This window comes from Salvelinus alpinus, chromosome 22, assembly GCF_045679555.1.
Source record: "Salvelinus alpinus chromosome 22, SLU_Salpinus.1, whole genome shotgun sequence".
Classification (NCBI taxonomy): domain Eukaryota; kingdom Metazoa; phylum Chordata; class Actinopteri; order Salmoniformes; family Salmonidae; genus Salvelinus; species Salvelinus alpinus.
In genome coordinates this window covers 48,202,868-48,209,822 of record NC_092107.1, presented here as the reverse complement: position 1 = coordinate 48,209,822, position 6,955 = coordinate 48,202,868, and positions in this window count along the sequence as shown.

Sequence of the window (6,955 nt, the reverse complement as noted above, 5' to 3'; positions counted from 1 at the left end):
GTCACTACCTGCTGTTATAACCCCCTAGTCACTACCTGTTGTTATAACCCCCTAGTCACTACCTGTTGTTATAAACCCCTAGTCACTACCTGTTGTTATAAACCCCTAGTCACTACCTGTTGTTATAAACCCCTAGTCACTACCTGTTGTTATAAACCCCTAGTCACTACCTGTTGTTATAAACCCCTAGTCACTACCTGTTGTTATAAACCCCTAGTCACTACCTGTTGTTATAAACCCCTAGTCACTACCTGTTGTTATAAACCCCTAGTCACTACCTGTTGTTATAAACCCCTAGTCACTACCTGTTGTTATAAACCCCTAGTCACTACCTGTTATAAACCCCTAGTCACTACCTGTTGTTACAAACCCCTAGTCACTACCTGTTGTTATAAACCCCTAGTCACTACCTGTTGTTATAAACCCCTAGTCACTACCTGTTGTTATAAACCCCTAGTCACTACCTGTTGTTATAAACCCCTAGTCACTACCTGTTATAAACCCCTAGTCACTACCTGTTGTTATAAACCCCTAGTCACTACCTGTTGTTATAAACCCCTAGTCACTACCTGTTGTTATAAACCCCTAGTCATTACCTGTTGTTATAAACCCCTAGTCACTACCTGTTGTTATAAACCCCTAGTCACTACCTGTTGTTATAAACCCCTAGTCACTACCTGTTGTTATAAACCCCTAGTCACTACCTGTTGTTATAAACCCCTAGTCACTACCTGTTGTTATAAACCCCTAGTCACTACCTGTTGTTATAAACCACTAGTCACTACCTATTGTTATAAACCCCTAGTCACTACCTGTTGTTATAAACCCCTAGTCACTACCTGTTGTTATAAACCCCTAGTCACTACCTGTTGTTATAAACCCCTAGTCACTACCTGTTGTTATAAACCCCTAGTCACTACCTGTTGTTATAAACCCCTAGTCACTACCTGTTGTTATAAACCCCTAGTCACTACCTGTTGTTACAAACCCCTAGTCACTACCTGTTGTTATTAACCCCTAGTCACTACCTGTTGTTATAAACCCCTAGTCACTACCTGTTGTTATAAACCCCTAGTCACTACCTGTTGTTATAAACCCCTAGTCACTACCTGTTGTTATAAACCCCTAGTCACTACCTGTAGTTATAAACCCCTAGTCACTACCTGTTGTTACAAACCCCTAGTCACTACCTGTTGTTATTAACCCCTAGTCACTACCTGTTGTTATAAACCCCTAGTCACTACCTGTTGTTATAAACCCCTAGTCACTACCTGTTGTTATAAACCCCTAGTCACTACCTGTTGTTATAAACCCCTAGTCACTACCTGTTGTTATAAACCCCTAGTCACTACCTGTTGTTATAAACCCCTAGTCACTACCTGTTGTTATAAACCCCTAGTCACTACCTGTTGTTATAAACCCCTAGTCACTACCTGCTGTTATAAACCCCTAGTCACTACCTGCTGTTATAAACCCCTAGTCACTACCTGTTGTTATAAACCCCTAGTCACTACCTGTTTTTATAAACCCCTAGTCACTACGTTGATAAGAGACTAGTGATCTGAGGCACGTTGATAAGAGACTAGTGAACTGAGACTAGTGAACTGAGGCACGTTAACATGAGACTCTTGAACTGAGACTAGTGAACTGAGGAATGCTGATAAGAGACTAGTGAACTGAGGCACGTTGATATGAGACTCGTGAACTGAGGCACATTGATAAGAGACTAGTGAACTGAGGCATGTTGATAAGAGACTAGTGATCTGAGACACGTTGATATGAGACTAGTGAACTGAGGCACATTGATAAGAGACTAGTGAACTGAGGCATGTTGATAAGAGACTAGTGATCTGAGACACGTTGATATGAGACTAGTGAACTGAGGCACATTGATAAGAGACTAGTGAACTGAGGCACGTTGATAAGAGACTAGTAAACTGAGGCACGTTGATAAGAGACTAGTGAACTGAGACTAGTGAACTGAGGCACGTTGATAAGAGACTAGTGAACTGAGGCACGTTGATAAGAGACTAGTGAACTGAGACTAGTGAACTGAGGAATGCTGATAAGAGACTAGTGAACTGAGACACGTTGATATGAGACTAGTGAACTGAGGCACATTGATAAGAGACTAGTGAACTGAGGCATGTTGATAAGAGACTAGTGATCTGAGACACGTTGATATGAGACTAGTGAACTGAGGCACATTGATAAGAGACTAGTGAACTGAGGCACGTTGATAAGAGACTAGTAAACTGAGGCACGTTGATAAGAGACTAGTGAACTGAGACTAGTGAACTGAGGCACGTTGATAAGAGACTAGTGAACTGAGGCACGTTGATAAGAGACTAGTGAACTGAGACTAGTGAACTGAGGCACATTGATAAGAGACTAGTGAACTGAGGCACGTTGATAAGAGACTAGTGAACTGAGGCACGTTGATAAAAGACTTGTGAACTGAGGCACGTTGATAAGAGACTAGTGAACTGAGACTAGTGAACTGAGGCACGTTAACATGAGACTCTTGAACTGAGACTAGTGAACTGAGGCATGTTGATAAGAGACTAGTGAACTGAGGCACGTTGATATGAGACTAGTGAACTGAGGCACATTGATAAGAGACTAGTGAACTGAGGCATGTTGATAAGAGACTAGTGATCTGAGACACGTTGATATGAGACTAGTGAACTGAGGCACATTGATAAGAGACTAGTGAACTGAGGCATGTTGATAAGAGACTAGTGATCTGAGACACGTTGATATGAGACTAGTGAACTGAGGCACGTTGATAAGAGACTAGTAAACTGAGGCACGTTGATAAGAGACTAGTGAACTGAGACTAGTGAACTGAGGCACGTTGATAAGAGACTAGTGAACTGAGGCACGTTGATAAGAGACTAGTGAACTGAGACTAGTGAACTGAGGCACATTGATAAGAGACTAGTGAACTGAGGCACGTTGATAAGAGACTAGTGAACTGAGGCACGTTGATAAGAGACTAGTGAACTGAGGCACATTGATAAGAGACTAGTGAACTGAGGCACGTTGATAAGAGACTAGTGAACTGAGGCACGTTGATAAGTGACTAGTGAACTGAGGCACGTTGATAAGAGACTAGTGAACTGAGGCACATTGATAAGAGACTAGTGAACTGAGGCACGTTGATAAGAGACTAGTGAACTGAGGCACGTTGATAAGTGACTAGTGAACTGAGGCACATTGATAAGAGACTAGTGAACTGAGGCACGTTGATAAGAGACTAGTGAACTGAGGCCCATTGATAAGAGACTAGTGATCTGAGGCATGTTGATAAGAGACTAGTGAACTGAGGCACGTTGATAAGAGACTAGTGAACTGAGGCACGTTGATAAGAGACTAGTGAACTGAGACTAGTGAACTGAGGCATGTTGATAAGAGACTAGTGAACTGAGGCATGTTGATAAGAGACTAGTGAACTGAGGCACATTGATATGAGACTAGTGAACTGAGGCACATTGATAAGAGACTAGTGAACTGAGACTAGTGAACTGAGGCATGTTGATAAGAGACTAGTGAACTGAGGCACGTTGATAAGAGACTAGTGAACTGAGGCATGTTGATAAGAGACTAGTGAACTGAGACTAGTGAACTGAGGCATGTTGATAAGAGACTAGTGAACTGAGGCACGTTGATAAGAGACTAGTGAACTGAGGCATGTTGATAAGAGACTAGTGAACTGAGACTAGTGAACTGAGGTACGTTGATATGAGACTAGTGAACTGAGGCATGTTGATAAGAGACTAGTGAACTGAGGTACGTTGATATGAGACTAGTGAACTGAGGCACGTTGATATGAGACTAGTGAACTGAGGTACGTTGATAAGAGACTAGTGAACTGAGGCACGTTGATAAGAGACTAGTGAACTGAGGCACGTTGATATGAGACTAGTGAACTGAGACTAGTGAACTGAGGCATGTTGATAAGAGACTAGTGAACTGAGGTACGTTGATATGAGACTAGTGAACTGAGGCACTTGATAAGAGACTGAACTGAGGCACGTTGATATGAGACTAGTGAACTGAGACTAGTGAACTGAGGCACGTTAACATGAGACTAGCAGGCCACTTGGGAAACAGCTGCAGTCCTTTTGATCACTAATGAGATCAGACGTGTCTACACCACAGTGACTGAACATGCACTGCACACACACACACACACACACACACACACACACACACACACACACACACACACACACACACACACACACACACACACACACACACACACACACACACACACACACACACACACACACACACACACACACACACACACACACACACACACACACACACACACACACACACACACACACACACACAGTGGGCCTGTGGTCCATGTGTTGGCTCAGTACACAGCATGATAGCTTGTTTGCTGGACAGTTGGGAATGAGGGAGGCAGACAGTGGGTGATATTCTCTTTCTTTTATTTGTTTCAAATCTGACAGGAAGATGGATTATTGCAAACACAGGAGCCATCAGAGGTCTGGAGTGGAGGTCCATGGGGCAGCGGGACACAACCATGAGAAACCAGCCATCAGATTACCTCTCCCCGCCCGCTGCCATGGGAACCCAGCTCCGTTTATTTGTCTTGGGGTTCGGTTGTTTCATATATTTTCTCATGCCTTTGATGTATGAAACATGAACATTTCCCTATAGAAATGTATGTAGGCATTGTGTTCAACAGAGGAAATGAAAGAGAGAGGGAAACAACTAGAGAACGGTAGAGGGAGACAACTAAAGAAGGAGAGAAGGAGAGAAGGAGACAACTAAAGGAGGTAGGGAGACAACTAAAGGAGAGAGGGAGACAACTAGAGAAGGAGAGAAGGAGAGAGGGAGACAACTAGAGAAGGAGAGAGGGAGACAACTAAAGGAGATAAAGGAGAGAGGGAGACAACTAAAGGAGATAAGGAGAGAGGGAGACAACTAAAGGAGATAGGGAGACAACTAAAGGAGATAGGCAGACAACTAAAGGAGTTAAGGAGAGAGGGAGACAACTAAAGGAGAGAGGGAGACAACTAGAGAAGGAGAGAGGGAGTCAACTAGAGAAGGAGAGAAGGAGAGCGGGAGATAACTAAAGGAGAGAGGGAGACAACTAAAGGAGATAAGGAGAGAGGGAGACAACTAAAGGAGAGAGGGAGACAACTAGAGAAGGGTAGAGGGAGTTAACTAGAGAAGGAGAGAAGGAGAGCGGGAGATAACTAAAGGAGAGAGGGAGACAACTAAAGGAGAGAGGGAGACAACTAAAGGAGAGAGGGAGACAACTAGAGAAGGAGAGAGGGAGACAACTAAATGAGATAAGGAGAGAGGGAGAGAACTAAAGAAGGAGAGGAGACAACTAAAGGAGATAAGGAGAGAAGGAGATAGGGAGATAATGAAAGAAGGAGAGAGTGACAACTAAAGAAGGAGAGAGGGAGACAACTGAAGCAGATAAGGAGAGAGGGATATAACTAAAGGAGATAAGGAGAGAGGGAGAGAGGGAGACAACTAAAGAAGGAGAGGAGACAACTAAAGGAGAGAAGGAGAGAAGGAGATAGGGAGATAATGAAAGAAGGAGAGAGTGACAACTAAAGAAGGAGAGAGGGAGACAACTAAAGAAGGAGAGGAGACAACTAAAGGAGAAAAGGAGAGAATGAGATAGGGAGATAATGAAAGAAGGAGAGAGTGACAACTAAAGAAGGAGAGAGGGAGACAACTGAAGCAGATAAGGAGAGAGGGAGACAACTAAAGGAGAGAGGGAGACAACTAGAGAAGGAGAGAGGGAGACAACTAAAAGAGAGAGGGAGACAACTAGAGAAGGAGAGAGGGCGACAACTAAATGAGATAAGGAGAGAGGGAGAGAACTAAAGAAGGAGAGGAGACAACTAAAGGAGATAAGGAGAGAAGGAGATAGGGAGATAATGAAAGAAGGAGAGAGTGACAACTAAAGAAGGAGAGAGGGAGACAACTGAAGCAGATAAGGAGAGAGGGATATAACTAAAGGAGAGAGGTAGACAACTAAAGAAGGAGAGAGGGAGATAACTAAAGAAGGAGAGAGGGAGATAACTAAAGAAGGCGAAAAGGAAAAAGGGAGAAACTAAAAAAGGATACATGGAGACAACTAAAGAAGGAGAGAGAGACAACTAAAGAAGGAGAGAGAGACAACTAAAGAAGGAGAGAGGGAGACAACTGAAGGAGATAAGGAGAGAGGGAGATAACTAAAGGAGAGCGGGAGATAACTAAAGAAGGAGAGAGGGCGATAACTAAAGAAGGAGAGAGGGACACAACTAAAGAAGGTGAAAAGGAGAGAGGGAGATAACTAAAGAAGGCGAAAAGGAGAAAGGGAGATAACTAAAGAAGGAGAAAATTAGAGAGGGAGATAACTATAGGAGAGAGGGAGATAACTAAAGAAGGTGAAAAGGAGAGAGGGAGATAACTAAAGGAGAGAGGGCGATAACTAAAGAAGGAGAGAGGGAGACAACTAAAGAAGGTGAAAAGGAGAGAGGGAGATAACTAAAGAAGGAGAAAAGGAGAGGGAGATAACTAAAGGAGAGAGGGCGATAACTAAAGAAGGAAAGAGGGAGACAACTAAAGAAGGAGAGAGGGAGACAACTGAAGGAGATAAGGAGAGAGGGAGATAACTAAAGGAGAGAGGGCGATAACTAAAGAAGGAGAGAGGGACACAACTAAAGAAGGTGAAAAGGAGAGAGGGAGATAACTAAAGAAGGCGAAAAGGAGAAAGGGAGATAACTAAAGAAGGAGAAAATTAGAGAGGGAGATAACTATAGGAGAGAGGGAGATAACTAAAGAAGGTGAAAAGGAGAGAGGGAGATAACTAAAGGAGAGAGGGCGATAACTAAAGAAGGAGAGAGGGAGACAACTAAAGAAGGTGAAAAGGAGAGAGGGAGATAACTAAAGAAGGAGAAAAGGAGAG